General features: G+C 40.1%; 1 pseudogene; it reads right to left on the bottom strand.

The window, feature by feature from the left end:
* Positions 1-12257: 12257 nt before the first annotated feature.
* LOC101725241 (protein GOLM2 pseudogene) lies at positions 12258-13533 on the bottom strand (annotated as a pseudogene).
* Positions 13534-21659: the final 8126 nt, after the last annotated feature.

The raw sequence follows: 21659 nt of genomic DNA, 5'->3' as shown, positions 1-21659 counted from the left end.
CTCCCTGTCTTCATTTCCTCTTTTTCCATTCTCAAGCACACTACAGTCAGGCATTTGTCCTCTTAACTCCACCAGAACTGTTCTTACTTAAGCCACTATTGCTGAATTCAAAGGATAATCTCTAGGCTTCACCTTAGTTATATTTGACTCAAGAATCCAGCCTTTTCTGCATGAAATACATTTTTACTGGGTTTCGTGCTTCCCCATAAGTTAGTTCATAACACTCAAATGGTCCTCCGATTCACTCAGCATGAAGACCAAGCCCCTAAAATTTCCCCAGTGTATTATTTAGTAGGCTGCCAAATACCATAGGCTAAATGGCTTTAACAAGAGAAATTTATCTTCTCACAGTTCTGGAGACTGAAAGTCCAAGATTAAGGTGTCAGCAAATTTTTGTTGTCCTTTCTTTGGCTATATAGAGGACTGAATCCAGGGCCTTGCTCATGCTAGACAAGTGCTCTACTACTGAGCTATATTCTCAGCCTTTGTTCTAAAAGTTTTTATTTTAAGACAGGATCTAGTTATGCTGCCCAGACTGTCCTCAAACTTAAAATTCCCCTGCCTCAGATTCTGAGTACCTGGGAGTATAGCTGTGTACCACCAACCCTGGTGCAGGATTGTTTCTTCTGAGGTCCTTATGTGGTGACTAAGCTTAATCATGTCAACTTGATTGGCTTGGGAGCTGCCTCAGGATTAGTAAAGCACACTTCTAGGTGTCTGAGTGGGCCATGAAGGTGTGACTTTGGATGCTATATAGGGTCCATGGCTTCTTCCTTCTTGGCATTGTTCCCGTGCTCTGCTTCTCCACTGCCATGAACTAAGCCAGTGGTCCCCAACCTTTTGGCACCAGGGACCAGGTTCATGGAAGACAATCTTTTCATACATCAGGATAGGAGTGGGGGATGTTTTTTGAATGATTTAACCTCATTTACTGTGCACTTTACTATTATTACACTATATTATATAATAAAATAATCATACAACTCACCATAATGCAGAGTCAGTGGGACCCCCTAGCTTGTTTTCCTGCAGCTAGATACTTCCTTATAGTGCTGATAGAAAAGATTGACACCAAAGTCTACTCTATAATCTGTTTTTGGTTGCTGTCACTACAGGAAACTGTTTCACAAAGGTAGTATGTTTGGAATGGAAACAGGATTTCTGTGCTTTTGTGGCAATCTGGATATACCACCTTGACTTTAATCCAGAATGTCTGGAGATTTGAAGTTGTCTCAGGCATAACTTTTAAGGCCACTGGCATTTGTGCTCTCAAGCATGTGGGCCTATTCTAGCACAAAGTCCACTTACCTGGTGTTATGGCTTATATCCAGATGTCCCCTCAAAGCCTCCTGTGCCATACGTGGGGCTTTGGCAGAATGATTGTATCATGCATGTGATACTGGATTAGTCCACAGATTGGTTTAGCATAATTCTGGGTGTGGATGAAGGATTTACTAAACAGGGCTGGGTATGGGTGGCACTAACCAATAGGCTTGTAGCCTGGACAGAATAAAAAGGAAAAGAAGGAAAGCTCACTTTTTCCTGTGTGCCTAGTCATGAACTGTTTCTCCTCTGGCATGCTCCTCTGCCTTGGAGCTAGCCAACTACAAACTGAAACCTCTACAAACTACGAGCTAAAATAAACCTTTTCTCCTTTAACTTGTGGGTATCAGGTATTTTGTTGCAGCAATGAAAAAGTAACTAAGACACCTGGCTTATTCATAAATGGGCCACAGGTCCATTCCTTCCCAGTGGGGATCTTTTGTAGTTGGGAAGTAATGCTCAAACTCTTTCAAAAGCTAAAATAGATGATCATACAGTAGCTGGGAGAAAGGCCCTGCCTGCCTCATTTTCTTTCGAAATCTCTGCTAATATGTAAAATGTCAAAAATCCCAGTGTTCACCTGTTGTCCACATAATTCCAGTTTGGCTTTGAATGCATCCACTTTATCTGCCAACTTACACACAGTTTTCTTTCTTCTTTGAAGTGACAGATTGAATTCATTGAGCAGGTTGAATATGTCACATGAGTAAGCAAGTTTTGCAATCCATTTTGTGTCATTGAAACGTTCTTCCAGTGGTTACTGTTTTTCAAAAAGAATTCTCTGAAGTTACTCTCATAACCCAAAAACCTGGCTAGCAATCTACCTTTAGAAAGCCATCTCCCTTCTGTGTATAAGAGGAGATGAATGTGCTCTACCTCCATATCCTCACAGAACTGCATAGACATGAATTAAGGACATGTACAGTAATGTGGTTTATGATTTTAGTCACATCCTACAAAACATTGTTACATTTGGGTGACATTTTTCCACTAGTCAGCATTTCTCTGTGGATGACACAGTGTGTGAACTTATGTTCAGAAGTGATGGCTTGACCCAAGTAGTGAAACCAAAAAGCCATCCAGCCATAGTGGCTGCTTCATCCATGCATGTACTGACACAAAATGACCAATTGATTGTTCCTACTGTGTGATCATTCAGAGACTTGAATAGTTCTGCAGCCATACTATTTGTTGGCAACAAACATGCATATAACATATTTTCATGCGCATCGTCCTAAAATATATATCTCATGAAACCAAGCACTGTTGCCTTGTCATTATCAGTAGACTCCTCAACCTGGATTGCATATCACGGTGATTCATTAATCCTCTCTAACAATTATGTCTCCTTCTCTGCTATTTCATCAGTCCATCTAGTTGTGATAGATAAGAGAGGAACATGTACCACTTTTCAAAATGCACCTTCTTCTAAAAGTTCACAACAAATGTCCTTAGCAGCAAACAGGATTAACCTTTCATCAACAGTAAAGGGCTCCTTAGCTTTTGCAGTTCAGTTAACCACTAAGAATGATGCTCGCAGAGCAAACACATTTCATGAAGTGGTGACCTTCAATAGTTGTTTCTGTTCAGTGTGTCTATGTATTTTTTATTTTGAAAAACTCCAAAGGCTCATCTTTTAATGCAAGGTGCTTGGTCTCTATGTGGCCAAGCAGTTTGGAAGGTTTCATGGCTTTGCTGGATAGCTGGTTGACATATACAAAATAGACTTGGAGAATGTGAATCACCTGTTGCAACCTAAAATTTAAATGGGATTCTTGATATTTTCTTTTAAATGCAGCTTTCTTTTTGTTGGCAGTCTGGTGTCTCATCACTGGGTCTTTCCCCTTTTCAAAAAGCTCTCCAGGGATGTTTGTTTTTTACTCACTTTGGCAAGGGTTAGCTGCTGGGCTTACAAAAACTGTGACTGAGACAAGTGTGCAGTGTAGGAAAGAGGAAAAGATGGAAATGGTAAATAAAATAATGGGCATCCCATGTACAGTCTAAAAAAAGTGTCAGACAATGAGAGTTTGGGTCTCACAGGACATAGTTGTGTTGGTCAAGTGACTAAATTTATAAAATCACCATGAACTGGAGTCAGAAGTGCCCTTTTTGCCCAACCACAAGCTCTTTGTCAGAATAAAACGGTATGGGATCAATTAAACAGGATAATTTTGTGTAAAAAAAAAAAAAGTGTCAGATTCTGACTTAACACTTGCCACGAGATACACCTATACAATTGAAGTGTATCAACCCACTTGCAGCCTGCTACCGGATGCAGCTTAATTGTGACTTGCTACTCACTGATAGGGTTTTGATATGAATCTGAAAGAAAGTGATTTCTAAAGGTATTTGTACAGTCAAACCTCTCTGCTAATGTTAATCTGTATTTGCAGCCTCTCACCAGCATTAGCATCACCACCTCAGCTCCACCTTAAATCATCAGGCAGTAGATTCTCATAAGGAACATGCAACCAAGACCCCTCCCATGCTTAGTTCATAGTAGGGTTCTCATTCTGTGAGAATCTAATGCTGCTGCTGACCTGACAGGAGACAAAGCTCAGGCAATAATGTGATCAATGGGGAGCATCTGTAAATGCAGATGAAGTTTCTTGTGCTAGCTCACTACTGTGTGGCCTGCTTCCTAATAGGCCACAGATGGGTACCAGTCCATGGGGACTCTAAACAGCTTTGCTCTGTCACCTCCTTTTGGCCATGATGTTTCTGCCTTGGAGCCGGATGATGACCAATGGACTGAATCCCTTGAAACTATGAGCCAAATTAAACCTTTTCTCCTTTAAATTGTGGGTACCAAGTATTGTGTCCCAGTAACAGGAAAGCTAAAACATCTTCTTTGGTCTGTAGATGATCCATTCCCTTGCCTCTTCATGTGATCATCCCTCAATCTATATATGTCCCTGGTGTCTCTTTCTCTTCATTTAAGGATATCAATCATATTGGATTAGGGCTTCACACTATTAGCTTCATTCTAATCTATCACTCCCTTCATTATCTTATCTCCAAATGCAATTGGATTCTTAGGTGTTAGTGGTTGGGATTTCAACACACATATTTGGGGGGGCACAAGTAGTATGTAACACTTGAATGCACACAAGTTGTGTGCCCTCACTTCAGTCAAAGCTTTATTACCTTCACAGAGAAGTCTCTCCTGTCTGCCTTATTTAAAATTGAAACCATCACCACCTTAATTCCTATACTCCTTTCCTTCTTTATTTCTTTTCCTAGCCCTTAAATACTGTAATTTACCTATTTGTTTTGTTTATTGTCTGTCTCTCTCCACCGTATATATGTTTTGTGACGATCTGCTCACTGATATAGTCTAAGAATTTAACACAGTACAAAGTGGTTAGTAAGCATTTAATAAACTTTTATTGAATGAGTATTTGGGAACAGAGGGGAAAGAGACAGATACAAGAGGAAGAAAGAGATTATAGTTGCTATAAGAAGACCTGGTTGATTAGGGAAGTAAGATCTCGGAGTACCTTGAGGAAAGAGGGGCACCTCTGACTTCCATGTTGAAAGTAGAGATTAGGAAGTATCCCTAGAGAATAAGTTATTTTGAAATGAAAAGAAGATCAATGAAAGAGCCCAGTGTAGTTGACCATTATTTACTCAACAAAACAGGAGATGAGATCTCCTGCCTGAGGGATTATAATAGATGGTATGAGGAAGGTGTCATAAAATTAACACAAGATGAAAAATGATTGTCAGCTGCTTATAATGGCTATCTATGCATTAGCTAGCACATATATTTTAGCTTCATGGTTTTATAAAACTTTCCAAAAATGATCATGGCATAAACAAGGTTATTAATCTGAGCTGATGAATTTGGAGTCTTCTTGATATTGATAAATAATGTGGAAGTTTTTTTCATTCGTGTATTCACTTAACATTCAGGAATACTGCATGACCACCTCCTTGTGATGGGAGTAAAAATGGGACAACACAAGCATTGACCCTGCCTTTCTGAAACCTAACATCTTTCTAGTTAGGGAGACAGACATTACTTTAATAAGAACACATATATTTTATTTATGAAAACAAAGATAAGTACTATGATGAAAAAAATGCACGCAAAAGAGAACAGTGATGGAAAATTCCAATAAGGAACATTTCCTTCACACTTGTGGGGAAAAAAACAAGCAAATATTTCCATTTTGAAAAGATGAAAAAAAAGTCCTGAGTCTAGGTCAGCTGACCGTGTGATAACTTGAAGCAGGAAAGAAAGTCTTCCAGTTTTAGGGCAGCATAGAGAATCATGGTGAGTAGCTGGGGGGTTCTGGGACCCGAGTCTGAGTACCTCAGGGGAGTATAAGAAAGTGGGGGCCAGGCATGCACTGATGAGTGCATCTGGGCCAGGAAAAGAAGCTGGCACTTAGGTACCCTGAGCCAAAGGTGCCCAGACCAATTGAGATTCTAAAACTGAGTTTGGTGTTTGATCTGGAAGATCAGAAAAACAGGTCTGAGATTTAGAAACTGCAAGCTCAATCCTTTAAAAGAGAGGCTTGTATCTGTTGAGATTATGTTTGGTTTTAAATAACAAAAAGCCTTTCTCATAGCAGCTGAGGCAAAGAAGGGTTTTTCTTTTTCTTTTTTTTTATTACTTAAATTCTTTTATTGGTACATTTTAGGTATGCAACACATTTACATTTCTCATTGGGAACTTGTACTTTTACATGATGCATCTTGGTTCTTATATTTTCCCCATTCCTACCCCACCCTTCCCTGTTTACAAAGACTTTGTTTCCCTTTTTTCCATTTCTCATCATTTTTCCTTTCCTTTCTTTCCTTTCCCCTGCCCCTCCCACTACCCCTACCCCTTTGGAACTTTTCTTCCTATTTTGCATTATCAATTATTCATGCTAATCATTGGTACATTTTAGGTAGACAATATAATGACATTCATCATTGGAAATTTGCACCCTTACATAATCTCTCTTGGTTCCTATTTTTACCCCCTTCCCCTGCCCTCCCTTCAACCACTCCATCCCCCCCCTATTTACAAAGACTTCGTTTCCGTTTTTCCATTTTCTCATATTAATTCCATTCCCTTCTTTCCTTTCCCCTACTACCCCCACTTCCCCTTTCTCTTTGCCCCTTTTCTTCCTATTTCAAATTATCTATTATACATTTTAGTCTTTATTTACACTTTCAGTTCCTCACACTAGAGAAACTATTCAGTATTTATAAATGTATGTCCTATTTATTTCACTTAAGAGTATTGCCTCAATGTGCATCCATTTAGCAATAAATGTCTCTAATTTCTCATTTTTTATGGCTGAGTAGTACTCCATTTTATTAAAAAACCACATTTTCTTTATCCAGTCTCCAGTTTATGGGCAAATGGACTGTTTCCAAGTTTTAGCTATTACAAATTGTGCTGCTATAAACATGGACACACATATATCACTGTGGTATGATTCTTTTAATTCTTTGGGGAAGATACCCAGCAGGGGAATAGTGGGGTCAAATGGGACTTCCAGTCCTAGTTCTTTGAGGTATCTCCATACTGATTTCCACAATGGTTGCACCAGTCTACACTCCCACCAGCAGTGGAGCAGGGTTCCTCTTTCCCCACAGCCCTGCCAGCATTTGTTATTGGTTGATTTCATGATAGCAGCCATTCTTTCTGGAGTGAAGTGGAATCTCAGCATTGTTTTCATTTGCATCTCTTGAATGGCCAGTGATGTTGAACATTTTTTCATGTATTTATTTGCTATTTCTACTTCTTTGTCTAAGAAATGTCTGTTCATTTCAGATGCCCATTTTTGGATTGGGTCTTTAAATTTGGGAGGTCAGATCTTTTAAAATTCTTTATAGATTCCAGATAGTAAGTAGACCTTTGTCTGAGGATCAGCAGGTGAAGATTTTTTCCCACATTGTGGGTTGTCTCTTCACATTGCTGGTGGTTTCTCTTGCTGTGCAGAAGCTTTTTAATAAGAAGAGATCCCACTTGTTGATTGTTTGTGCTAGTTCACGGGCAACTGAGGTTTTGTTCATAAAATCTTTTTCTACACCAATGTCTTCAAGAGTTCTACCTAACCTCTGCTCCAGCCAGTTCAGTGTTTCTATTTTAATATTTAGATCTTTCATCCATTTCGATTTTAGTTTAGTGCATGGTGAGAGATATAGGTCTAGTTTTAAATTTTGCCAAGTTGAAGCCCAATTTTTCCAGCACCATTTATTAAAGAGGCTATCCTTCCTCCAGTGAGGGTGTTTGGCTCCTCTATCGAAGATGAGATGGCTGAGTGTGTCTGGAGTTGTTTCTGCATCTTCTAATCTGTTCCACTGGTCCTCAAGTCTGTTTCTTTGCCAGTACCATGCTGTTTTTTTTTAATCACAGTAGCTTTGTAGTATAGTTGCAGATTGGGGATTGTGATACCCCCTGCCATGTCTCTGTTACCTAGAATTGTTTTTCCTATTCTGGGTCTCTTCTTGTTCGAAATTAATTTTTGGATTGTTTTCTCAAAAAGGGTTTTTCTTAATGACACAACAGCTCCTCAGTGATTTAGACTTATGCTGCTTCTATTTTTCCCCCTTGTGTGTATGACCTTTGTTCCTCCTGCTTGTTACCTCACAATCTCAGGATAGCAACTAACTCCAGCACTATTTCTTTATTAGAAAAATGGAAAAGGGGAAGGGCAAAAGGTATATAACCACCTGAATTTGTCCTTATCTAAGAATTTTCCTAGAAGTTCTATGCAATGGTTAAGCTTGATTGTATCAATGTGGGTGCCTTAGGATCTTCTAAGGAGACTGGTGGAGCACACTTTTGAGTATGTCTGTAAGCAATAAAAAAGAACATGTTGTTGTTACATGAAAGATAGAATGCATTTCAGAAGCATTGCACTAAGTGAAAGAAGCCAGACAGAAAAGACTGGACAGTGTGGTTCTTTCTATGTGATATTCTGGAAAAAGCAAAACTATAGTGACAAAGAGGATGAGCTTGAAAGCAGGGCACCAGGGATTGTTTAAGGGTGGTGGAAATATTCCAAATCTTGTGTGTGGTGGTAATCATACAAGTATAATAACCTGTAAACACTCAGAACTAAACACGTAAAATGTGTATTGAGCCTTACTGTATATGAATGTTACCTTAGCAACCCTGGAGCATGTTCTAATGATGGCAATGACAGAAGAGCAAGAGGGCAAGTCCCACCACTTATGCATATTCCAAACCCCAGCTCTCATACATTTGCTGATATCTGATAGCCAGACAGAATATGCCATGTGGCCAAGTGCAAAGTGAAAGGGTGGGAAAGTCTACTTCAGACACCATGATGCACACCTGTATGATGTGTCTTGGTACCACCATGAGAGAGCTGTTCCTTCAGTCTACCACACCCATTGAGAGTATTTGTTCCCTTACCAGAATGACAAAGTACAGAGAAATGTCTCAGAGCGTCCCTGGGACAGTAACTGGTAATTATCAACTCCTGAATTTACTACATTTGATCTTAGCCAAAAGGCTGAGAAGTGATCAACTCCTGAATTTACACAGTCCAGTCAAGTCCCACGCTGATATGGATGATTCATTCTGGTGCTTTTGGAGAGCTCTCCAAATGGGGGGTTTTGAAACTTGTGTGGATAAATTCAGCAGCAAGCGCCAGCATATGTACCCATGTGTGCTTACCTAGCATGCTCCAAAGCCTGGGTCTGATCACCTGCACAACACAACAAAACAATGAAGAATCCTGTTGCCAGAAGATTTAAAGTAAAATAACTACTAAAGGAAGCTTTACAGATGGAAGGATAATGGTGCAAGACAGAAATTTGAAAATGAAGGACTAAACTAAAGATTGTTACTGGAAAAAGTAAATTGGGTGGGGGTAAATAGAAATGAATTTATTGTTTCACAAAATAATTCTGATGTCTTTTGGAGTTTTACGTATATGCAATATTGGGGCTGGGGATGTAGCTCAGTGGTGCTGTGCCTGCATGGCAAGCTCAAGGTCCTGAGTTCGATTCCTGGTACCCAAAAAAAGGACTAGTAAGACATATATGCAAAATTAAATGTATGTAATTATTATACATAGCAACACAAAGAGTGGGTAGAGCCTAATGCAGTTAAAATGGTCAAAACTCTTTGCATTGTTTAGAAAGTAAAGAACTAATTTATGAGCCAGGTATGCTGGCTTATGCCTGTAATTCCAGCACTTGGGAGGCTGAGGCAGAGGATTGCTTGAGTTCAAGGCCAGCCTGGACCACATAGTGAGTTCAAGGCCACCCTGAACTACATAGTAAGACCCTGTCTCAAAGAACCAAAAAAACCCCACCTAATTTATGTTTTTATAACAGATCAATGATGTGTGCCATAATCCTAATTACTTAAAAAATGGTAAATGTACAAGTATCAAGAGAAGAAAAATAGAATAACAAAAATTTGCACATATTATATTCAGATTTATCCAAAGCAGGCAAAAAAGGGGAGAAACAAAACAAAAACAAGTGGAACAAGTAGAAAAAAAAAAAAGAATAGTTAGCTATAGATATAAGCCCAATATAGAAGAAAAATCATTAAACATACATGGGATAAGTACTTCACTTAAAAGTCAATTTATCAGACTGGATAAAAGACAAACTTTAACAGTAAGGCCACATGTAAAATGATGGTCATACAACCAACAGTTAAAAGAACGTTATAGGGCTGGGGATGTAGCTCAGTGGTGCCACGCCTTCCTGGCAAGGTCCTGAGTTCAATCCCAGGTACAAAAAAAAAAAAAGAAGAAAGTTATAACTAGAGTGATATAGTTTACAACTATTTTTTTTTCATAACTATTTTTAATAGACTATCTTTACAGTGCTGGGGATTGAACCCACAGCCTTGTGCATTTGAATGGACTTATTTTTTAGAGCAGATTTTAGCTTACAGCAAAATTGTGCTACAAGTACAAAGATTCCCACACAGGTCCTTCCCACATTTGCACATCCCCATTCTTTGTTTTTAAGTTTAATTTTTAATTTATTAGAACCAGTAAGTGGTGATTTTAAAAGCAGAGTTCCCATCAAATTAACACGTAATTCAGGGCAAAAATACATATTAAAAAACCTAAATGTTAAGGCAGAAGTAAAACATTATAAAAACAGCATCTATTACAGACTGTAGAATGTCAGATTTTTAAGAGATTCACATAGCATTTTATAGCACTACAATGTGTTAATACAGTCAAAAATATTTTCCATTGGTCCCAGATTTTTTTAGCCTGTAAATGCCTCAGCTGCTAATTGAAGAAATTTTGCTGTTAAGTAACAGCTGTCACATAACCAAGTGACCACTTTTTATGTCAAAGGAACTGAGGCTAGTAATCTTATGGTTTTCATTTGTAAAGATTTTAGAATATTATATATGAAGTATTACTATAAATATTTTTAGATTTATCTCCCCATGCTAATTCCCAAAGGATGTATATCACTTCCCTTTAACTCTTTAAAAATTCTGTGAACTGTTAATATCTATTCATTGTAGGCCTATCCTACTGATAATGAAGGCATAAATTACTTTGATATGTAGAAAAATTGTAGTCAGTTATTGCATCTTTTTCTGGTCACTAACTTCAAACTGAAGTCAAAGAAATTTTGTACCTCAGCAAGTGAACTTGTACAAGTTTCAATTATGACTGGAACCTGGGCGTGGGAGGCAGGGGGAGTTCATGTTTGTTTGCCTGTTTTGTGGTGCTGGGAACCAAGTAGGCAAGTGCTCCCTCACTCAGAGATACTTTCAGCCCAATATTTCATATATAGAGAGAATTAACAGTAGTCCTTCTGAAAAACAGAGTTAACAACCTTAAATTTCCCTTCATGATCAACACCTTTTGTTTTGGGGGCATGGGATAAAATGTAAAAGTGCTTTAAACAGAAAACAAGGATTAACTAGCTTACACATTCTATTGAATAGGGTCAAAAAAGACAAAATGTATTTAAAATAATTTGTTAGTCTAAGAAATATGAGATTGATGGTATCTTAACTAATATAGTAATTACAAAGTTTCCTTTTTATTACAAACTTTAAGCTATTTTTATAAAACAGCTTTACTTCACTGTACTTCTATCCTTATTTTTGCATTAATAAAAATTTCTTCCATAGTGTTTCTGAAAAATAGTCAAAGAAAATCACTAAAACCTTCAGGAAGCCTTTGAAATCCTGATTGCAGATTCATTTCAAAGTGGATTTAGTGGGCCAGGGGTTTGGCTCAGTGGTTCCTCTGCCTGCCTTGCAAGTGAAGGGTCCTGAGTTCGATACCCGGTACCAAAAAAACAAAGAAGCAAAAAAATCCAAGACAAAGTAGATTTAGCCCCTTTCAGGACCTGGGATTTAAATCATGAATATCTTCTCAAGTGCAAACTGTGAAAATAAAACTTTAGTCAGTGCTGACTATAGTTAAACAGTACTGGTATTATGGGAAAAAAATGAAAATGCATTCAACACTAGGTAAAAATAAAATAAATATTAATGTCTTTGAAGGCTATCTCAACTTTCATGAGTCTTCAACTGAAAGCTAATCTGCCCAGACACATCAGCACATGTAAAATAGGAGTAGGAAGGTAATTTTGTATACATGTTGCACATGTTCGACACCATTTCCCTTCATTTATGTCACTATTGTAGGCATAACTCCTGGAAGAGCATGAAATGAAGGGCAGCCAGAACAGAACACCTGTTGGGCTCACAAGAATACATTAGTGTATAAAACCTTTCCAGCTGAATAACTGCTCTTACTGTGGTTATGCTATGTGCAACATATAATCGGTACAACCATGTTCTCTTGCTATTTGTGGAAAAAATTAAGCTTAATAAAATGTGAAATATACATTAGTTTGCTTTAAATGCAAAGATTAACCATTTTTGGCTCAAGTGTATCATAATCAAAAAAGTCTGCTTTGATAATACAATATGAAAAAGTTCACATATGTACATGGGTACATTACTTCGTTAAAGGTTTTCCTTCAATCTACCTCAATGTATCTTTAAAACTGATACAACTGATCTTTACAACAAAAGTGAAAAATGACAAAGTAGAAATGATTTCATTTTACAGCACTTTAGGTATTGTGAATTTTTCCTTTAGGATTTAAAGGGCATCATTGAAACTCTGCTTTCCATAGTCTTCAGGATCCATCTGAAGCTCTCGTTCTTCATCATTTTGCTTCAGTTTGTGGAAATCACCAACTCTATCCTTGGTGGCTTGCTTTAGTGTATCCATTTCAATTCTGGGTTCACTCTCCCAGTTTGAGTCAGGATTTAAATGCTGAAGAGGATCAGAAGGGTTCTGTTTTGAAGTACCTGGGTTGCTATTGTGGTTTACATGTGAATCTGGACCTATATTTGGGGAGAGGTTGTCCAGTTGGAAGATGGGAGATTGTCTGATGATTTTCGTGTTGAGAAACTAAAACAGGGGGCTTCCTTAGGTAGGAAGATCATCAACTTTAGCTAGGTCATTTTCTTTTTCTTCAGGCATCCCTGCATCATCATCTCGTTTGATTTGCTCTTTTCCACGTGGAATATGATTACTTGAGGGTTCTTCATTCTTATCCAGCATTCTCATCTACTTTTGGAATATTTTTAGATACTACATGATCGCTTATACCCAATTCTTTTCCATCATTTGATTGAACCTTGGGGGCCTCTTGCTTTTGTTCTTGCAAAACCTGATCTGCTAACTTTTTAATATTTTCTTCATGCGGTGCTCTTAATTCCTTGATCTGCTGTCCACACTGAAAACTTTCATATTCTAACCTCTTCACAAGGTAAGTGTTGTTCTTTCTGTAGTCTTGAAGCTGATTGATCTTCTTGTCGAAGAAACCCCTGGCGAAGCTCAGCAAGTTGCTCTTTTAAATGATGTGTCTGCCATCTGATATGATACGTTGTTCTGTAGTTTAATCTTGTCATCCTCGCAGCTCTTTCCCAGGCCCTCCCTGGCCTGCAGCCGCTACTGGCTGTCACAGTCGGCCTCCTTCTGGTGGATCTGTTTCTTGAGCGCGTCCACCAGGAGCAGGAGATCCGAGTTGCGCTTCTCCAGACGCCTGTGGGCCACCTCGGTGCTCTGGACCTGGGCCTGCAGCTCGGCCACCTCCTCCTGGAGCTGGACGTGGCGGGAAGAGATGCTCCAGCAGTTGAAGGCGAGGACGACTATCACCACGAGGAGCACCACCAGCACGAAAGCCGCCGCGCTGGTTGGCCCCGAATCCCACCATGAGGCCGAGCTGAGCTGCGCCCTGGGGCCCCGCTAACGACACCTCCGAGCAGGAGCTCTGGGCTCGGGCCGGCTGCAGAGGTGCGCTGGGACGCGGCCCCAGGGCTGGCAGAGGGGGGCGGGGTGACGGGGAGGGGGCGGGGCCGCAAGCCCGGCTCCCTCCCCGCCCCTGCCTCTGACCCCAGCGCGCGCCGGAACCAAACCTACTCCACCACCGAAGGCCTGGAGAACCCCAAGGGCGCACCTGGGCCAGGCCTTTCAGGCCCACTCCTAACATGCCACACCAGAGTAATCTCTGGTGAATCCACACTGGCGCATCATTACCACTCAAAACCCATTGCATTAGGGTTCATTCATGTACAGCTAGGGGTGCACATTCCGTGAGTTTGGACAAATGGGTGATGACATTTATCCCTCATAATAGTGTCATACAGAATAGTGTCACTGCTCTAAAAATACTGTGTACCCTTTTTCATCCCTTACTCCCAATCTTGGAAACCACTGACCTTTTATACCTTTCTCTCTCTCTCTCTCTCTCTCTCTCTCTCTCTCTCTCTCTCTCTCTCTCTCTCTCTCTCTCTCCCTATCTAATCTCCAGAAGAATTACCTTTAGGAAAACAAGCAGAGTGGACAAGATACAAGGATGGGAGAGCAAGAGGGAGACAGTTTCACTCTTCAGCAGCTTTTGTTTTGTTTTGTTTGTTTTCAGCACAGAGTCTTGCTATATAGCCCAGGTTAGCCTCAAACTCACTGAGCTAAATCCCCAGCCCACTTTTATTATTTTAATAGCGACCTTATTGGCATATAATTCACATATCATATAATTCCCCTATATAGAATGTGCAGTTCAATGATGTTTAATGTATTGATAAAATTATGCAACCTGAAGGGAGATTTTAGTGTATCCCTTTGTCTTTTTGAATTACAAACAAAATACTGTATGAACTATTACAATTTAAATAAATGAATAAATAAACAAATAAGTAACATAAGACTCACAACAAAGGTTTCTCTGGCCCTTATGGTGTTTCATACAATTAGACAGTAGCCTGAAAACACAGTGTTGTTACTCGTTTCATATGTATAGATATTTCAGATGCCTACAGTGTTACACTGCAGTGACCTGGTGGGAAGTAAAGTCTCATACTCTGTCAGGTGTCCTTGGGGACATATGGTATTTATCTTTCCCACACACCTCTAGTCCTGGGAATCAAACCCAGGGCCTCATCCATGCAGGGCAAGTTCTCTTCCACTGAGCTACAACCTCAGTCCTTTTTATTATTTTATTTTGAGCCAGGGTCTCTTTAGGTTGCCTAGGCTGACCTTGAACTTGCAGTCCTCCTGCCTCAGCCTTCCAAGTAGAGGTACGCACCAACATGCCCCACCAAGGCACATTTTGTATGTTCCTCATGAAAATGGCATCCCCTCAGAGGAGCACCTCCTCTGTATTTCCGTTTCCTTTCTGCACCCCTGTGACAGTGGGGACAAACACTGGATGCTTATGAACAGCTATAATGAAAAATAAAGCAGGGCCCAAGGCACAGCCCCCCCCCCCCCCAGCTTTCAGTGTTTGAGTAGCTTTTGTTGCTCTCAATCAGAGAGTGGAGGGGAGCCTTCTAAAGGCCAGAACCTGGGATCGAGTTCTCCCTCACCCTGCTTCCTCCCCAGGCTCTTTGCAGAGCACTGATTTCCACAGAGTGTCTATGAGGATTTCCAGGCACTTGTCACTGAGCAGGGGACTCGGGGACAGGTCGGTGTACAGGGGAGTGATCACATCATTGCTCTCTTAAATCTCTCCAACTTGGCACCACCACTTTTTTCATAGGTGTTTCTGTTTATCTTCAGCATCCATTCTCAACCCCCTCTAATTTTCTGTAAGGAATTTATGTGACCTGTGTATTTTTAAGTTAAAAATAAAGCACAGTCCTCATGGTGCCTCCTGTAAGAAGCCTTCCTTGTCTTCTGTCTCCACTTCCCCATGGTAGCTTTGTTCTCTTTTCTTGGTTTCTGTAGAACCCTGCACACCTTGAGCACAGCTCTTACCATACAGCATTTGAATCACCTGTTTAATTACCTACCTCCTCTTAGACTATGATTTCCTTAGGGCAGGTGCTGCACCTTTCATAACTGGGTCCCTAGGGGCTCACAGGAGGCCAAGGGTACAGCAAGAGCTTTGATTTTTTTGTTCATTTTCCCTAAGTTTTCTGCCTTTAACATGCAAATCAGTCCACAGCCAACCCCACAACTCTTTTTCTCAGAGAACCCAAAGAAGGCTTCTGCCCTGCAGTCAACTGATAGGCATCACCAAGCCCCGGGAGGACAGCCCCCAGCTATGATGAGAAGAGGAGGGCTCCAGAGGGACTCGACTGGCACATCTGCCTCAGGAATGCTACAGGTCAAGGCAGATCTTCAGGCCTATTATTTTGGTAGGTGCTGTATTCCTCTGGAATGAAAGGCAAACAGGGTGGACAGGGATTAGGGTTGGAATTAGGTTCTGAGCCCAGACTATAAACTGAGACATAGGAAGAAAGCATGTGCCTCTGTTTTGGAAATCAGACTGATGATGGAGGAGGGACAGAGTCACACAAGGGCTGAACTTGCACAAATACAACTTGGCTAAAAGGAAGGAAGAAGCAAAGAAGCAAAAGAGATGAGAAAGGGACATTTAAGATATATAAATAATAAATATTTAAATAATAACAGGATTTTATATTTTTATTCATGTATGGGCGAGTCTACCCAAGAATCCACTCAGTGTTGTCCCTGATGAGCTTGAGGAGGGAGAAATGACATCTTGTTTACTTTTCCTGGGGTGAGATTTGGCCTCAACTGCACTGGATTAGCAGCAGGACTTTTAAAAATGCAGCTGCCTCCACCCACTCCCAGGGAGCCTGATGTAATTAACTGATCATTTAAACATTTTCTGTACAAATGGGAAGGGGAACAAGGGAGGAGGGGAGGAGAGCGGGAAGGAAGGGAAAAGGAAAAAAAGAGACTAGAAGGAAAAAAATGGAAACAAAGCTTGTGTAAATAGGGAGGAAAAGAAGGGTTGAAGGGAGGGGAGGAGAATGGGTAAAAAAGAAGAATCGAGACATTGTGTACAGGTGCAAATTCCCTGTGATGAATGTGATATTATGTATATCAAAATTGTACCAATAAAATTAATTAAAAATAATTAATTAATCAGTGATATGGCATGGTCTAGCAGGAAGATTGCTAAAATCTCCCCAGGGGAGGCTGCTATTCAGCCAGGGCTGACAACCTCTGCAGTTGGTCATGGTTCCTAATGCACTGCCCCTCGTGTGACTTCACACCATGTCAAGAGTGATTCTACTTGTTTAGGGAGACATATTTAACACTTAAAATGACTCCCAAACTCAAGTCTATCTCTTCATCTGGTATTCATCTGAAGAAAAAGCAGTCCATTCCCTTAGTGACCACGTTCACGTCTTTATAGTGTTGATTTTGGCATTAAAGGAATTTTCAAAGGTGATTCTTAAAATCTACCCATGATTCCCTCCTCTTCTACTCAAACAGGTACTATTTTATTAATTTCTTGTGAAGTCTTCCAGAGCTTCTTTATGCAAATTCAACTAAGGTGAATATTTATTTTTCCCACATTTTGCACTATATTAACGCACCATGTTCTATTCTGCAACTTTTTTAAAAAATTAAGAATATTTCGGCATCTTAGTGCTTAAATTGTAAGTGCTAAATACCAATTTTCACATAAAGGAACCAGAAATTTCCAGATAAATCATTTATTCTAGATTTGAGTGGGAAATATAAAAGAGGATTCTAGAATAACTTGTCAGAAAGCAAGCAAACAAGCTTACAAGGACCTGTAGAGTCATGTATAAAGGATTCAGGTTCCAGACTGCTGAGCTTTCCCTGGGCAATGATGAGGCTAGGCAAGCTGTGACAGATTAAACACTGTCAATTTTACCATGATATTCCAAAATGTCACCATTGGAAGTGTCCAAAGAACCTTGTTAGTTTTAAAACTTGAAAAAAAGAAGAGCATGAATTAAGCATTTCTACACAAAGTACCATCTAGTAGTTAAAAACAAAGAGGGAAGTTTCTTTTTATAAAAATATTCCAGCTAATGGAGAGGGAATAATAGAATATTGTCACCCCTCAGCATGAATGAGTGGATGTGGGGGCCAGAGCTTAGGCAGTGGTGTCATACAGAAGACACAGTCTGATATAATTTACCTCTCAAAGTGCACAGACTACTCATGAAGTCATCTTACTACCAAGAGAAGGAGGAGGGGGAAGGAGGAGAAGAAGAAGAAGAGGGGTCGGGGATTTAGCCCAGTGGCTCCGTCACCTGCCTTGCAAGCTCAAGGCCCCGAGTTTGATCCCTGGTACCAAAAAAAAAAGAAGAGGAAGAAGAACAACAACAACAGTCTAAGTTGGATTGTGCCTGCAGATATAATTACCAGTTCATGAGAAAGACAGGGAAAAGAGAAATGCTTTATTTATTTATTTATTTTTAGTTTTTTGAGACAGGATCTCACCGTGTAGTTCAGGTTGGCCTGCATTCACTATGCAGCCCCAGGCTGGCCTGGAATTTGCAGTCACCCTCAGCCTTCTAAGTACTAGAATTACAGGTAGGTGCCACCATATCCAGCTGAGAGAAATATTTTGAATGACTAGAGGATATGCGTAAGCAAATCCAGACTATTGGAAATCTACATAATTGCAAGGGGGAAAAAGAGAGGGGAATCCTGAAGATTAAAAAAGATTGAAGATATATCAACCAGTGGCAATGCATGTACTTGTGAAGACAAGAGTTAACACAGCAGGCCTGAGACTAATATCCTTGGAAAGACCTTACAAGATTGGTTCTTGGTTGGCACCTGGAAGCCTGGATTTCAGGAAAATTCCCCCCATTATCTAACTGATAAGAATGGCTCACTGCGCCTAACCATTGTGTAGTATGATTTGTGATAAATAGCTGCTTTCATTATGAAAACCCAGAATTAAGGGACAGGCTGAGGGTGCCTACAGGACCAGCTTCCCACAAACAGAGTTGCTAATGAGCTTCTCTGACAGCAGACTTCATGGATCTGCATCCCCTCATGGGCAGAGTGGAGTGGAGGAGCCCAGGCTCTGCTCCCGGCAGATGGGCAGGCACCCAGGCCTTTCCGGGTCAGTACAGAAGCTCAGAGGGGCTGCCTTTTGGGGGTCTTCAACACTGGCCCCTTTTCCTTTTGTGACTTTTATTTTATATCTTTTTTGTAATAAATCACAGCCGTGAGGATGACCATATGCTGGGATCTGTGAGACTTCCTGAGTCACAAACCGTGGAGTGATTTTGGGGACCCCAGACATAGCACTTTATTTGGAACTTGATTCAAACAAAAATTGGAAGGCAAAAGAGACCAAGGGAAGTCTGGGCTCAATATTAATCATATCAGTGAATTATTAATTTTTTAGGGATGATAATAAATTGGGGGTGTGTTTAAGAAATGTACATATATTGAAATATTGTGGATGGAATATAAAATTCTGGGATTTGCTTCAAAATAATCTGAAAGGGAGGATTGGCAATGGGTAAAGATATGAATGGAAAAATATTGGAAGGGCTTAATGGCTATTGAAGCTGAGAGGAGTTTCTATTAGGCTTCATTGTACTACTTTGTGTTCCTTTGCATATGTTTGAAATTTCTGTAGTAAAATAATTTTTTAAGAGTGTATCTTGGAGATTTCTTAATTTCAGATCATGGAAAGCTTTCTCATTTTTTCCACTTCCATCTAGTATCCCACTGCATGAGGTGGCTTGGTCCTAGGTAGGTTTGTCTCATTACCCTCAGAATCTTCACGCTAAGCACAACTCCAGTTGGAACTGCTTCTCAGCTGATTGCCTAGGGGCCTGTCCCAAATGGCTAAAGTCAAGATTAACATAAAGAGCTGTCATGCTAGTCATACCAGACCAAGTGGAAAATATGATGATTCCTGGAGGGCAGCTCCTTGAGACAAGCTGAGCTGGGACAATCCAGGCAGCAGAGGGAGATCACCGTTGCCCCTGGAGACTGGGGTTAGGGCTGCCCACAAGTGAGCAAAACATGACTCAGCAGCACTGTCCTGCCAGGGTCTCCAGCTCTTTGGGAAACTGGACAAGGTGAATTACACAGCTGGGGGACGTCAGGGCTGTCTTCTCATGTGTCCCACATCTGTGGCTGGTGGTGCTTATGCTATTTTAGGATAATTGATCCTAAGGCTTCAGAGAATGTTACTTTCCTGTGGCAAGCCACAGGATCCAACTCTAACCATTTTCAGAGAAGTTTTTAAACAATACATTGTTGTTGGAAGGATATGGGATAGCTCACAGGGTCATAGTCCTCTCAAGACTATGCACAGAGCTTAGGGGAAGAGAGTCTCCCAACAGGGAAATCAGGGTTCCTTTATCAGCTACATGGAGGACAGATGCCGGACAGAAAAAAACAACAGATGTTCACTATTGAGGAGAGGGAGACCTCTGTGTGGGGCCTTACCATGACCAGCTGTGAGGGAAGACTGGGTGGGCCTTCAAGGATAGCCTTGGCCCTTTGTTTCCTCAGTTAGTGCAGCCTAAGAAACAAGAGCTACTCTAGAGAGATAGAGGATACAAGATTTCCTCCTTTTCCTGTCTGACAGAAAAATTCAGGGTTTTAAAAATTCCCTGAATGGTAACAAATGCATATATAGAGAGAGAGAGAGAGAGAGAACAACGTGAAAGGTTTCTGGACAGGAGGCTGCAACTTGACTCTTAACAGCTCAAAGCAAGAGCTCTGCTACCTTCTCATGATACACTCCATCCATTATCCCAGTCATGGAAGGCTGTGGGGATATTTGTCCCCTGTCAGTTCACGAACGCAACCAGCTATTCAAGAGGCTGGCATTGCCTATTGAGAGTTGTACTGTGATGCTGAGTTGTGAAAATATGGAATAGTGACTCCTGTTCATAAAACCAGAGCATATTAGAGAAACTCAGGAGGGCAGACCGAGGAGAGAGGGAAAGAAGTTACCAAATACTAGAGTGACTTATACAGGAGACTATGGAATTTCCTTCTTGGATATCTGTAGATTTATAGTAAGAAAAATTTCTAGTTAGATACAAACTTCAAAGTGGCTTTTCTGGGTGTCTCCACCCCTAAAGCTTTATATTTTCTTAATAGCCAAATGTAAATAATGGATATTAGAATGTGTGTTTCAGTTATAATTTTGATGCCACTTTGTTTTTTATTGTAAAAACATTTATTTTTTTCTCAAGTATTAATTGTTTAATGACAGAGAGGGCAATAGCTAATCACAGTACAGATCTCAGTGAACAGCTTTTAAAAATTTTTTTTATTAAGGCTAATTCTCAATCAGTTAACCTGTTGTTTTTTTAAAAATTAATTTTATTGGTACATTTTAGGTATACAATATAAGGACATTCATCATTGGAAATTTGCACCCTTACATAATCTCTCTTGGTTCTTATTTTTTCCCCATTTCCCTGCCCTCCCTTCAACCCCTCCATCCCTCCTTATTTACAAAGATTTTGTTTCCATTTTTTCATTTTCTCATATTAATTCCACTCCTTTCTCCCCTTTCTCCTACCCCTCCCACTTCCCCTTCCCCTTTGCCCCTTTTCTTCCTATTTCACATTATCTATTATACCTTTTAGTCCTTATTTACACTTCCAGTTTCTCACACTAGAGAAACTATTCAGTATTTATACATGTGTGTCCTATTTATTGCATTTAAGAGTACCACCTCAATGTGCATCCATTTAGCTATAAATGTCTCTAATTTCTCATTTTTGATGGCCGAGTAGTTCTCCATTTTATTAAAAACCACATTTTCTTTATCTAGTCTCCAGTTGATGAGCAATTGGGCTGGTTACAAGTTTTAGCTATTACAAACTGTGCTGCTATGAACACGGGTCCACATATGTCACTGTGGTATATTTATTTATTTTATATATATTTTTTATTAGTACATGCTTGGAGTACATAATGATTACATTTATTGTGAGGAGTTGGTCCATGTACATAACACATCTTAATTCTGTCTTCATCCTTTTCCCTTCCCATCCTTCCCTGCTCCTTCCAACTCATTTCCCTTTCTATTTGCAAAAGCTCTATTTCCACTTT

Source organism: Heterocephalus glaber, unplaced genomic scaffold (assembly GCF_053883595.1).
Source record: "Heterocephalus glaber isolate CG9 unplaced genomic scaffold, H.glaber_assembly_v1.0 deba00000470, whole genome shotgun sequence".
Lineage (NCBI taxonomy): Eukaryota > Metazoa > Chordata > Mammalia > Rodentia > Bathyergidae > Heterocephalus > Heterocephalus glaber.
The sequence above is the reverse complement of the archived record's forward strand: the minus strand, read 5'-3'. Positions and strand labels throughout refer to the sequence as shown.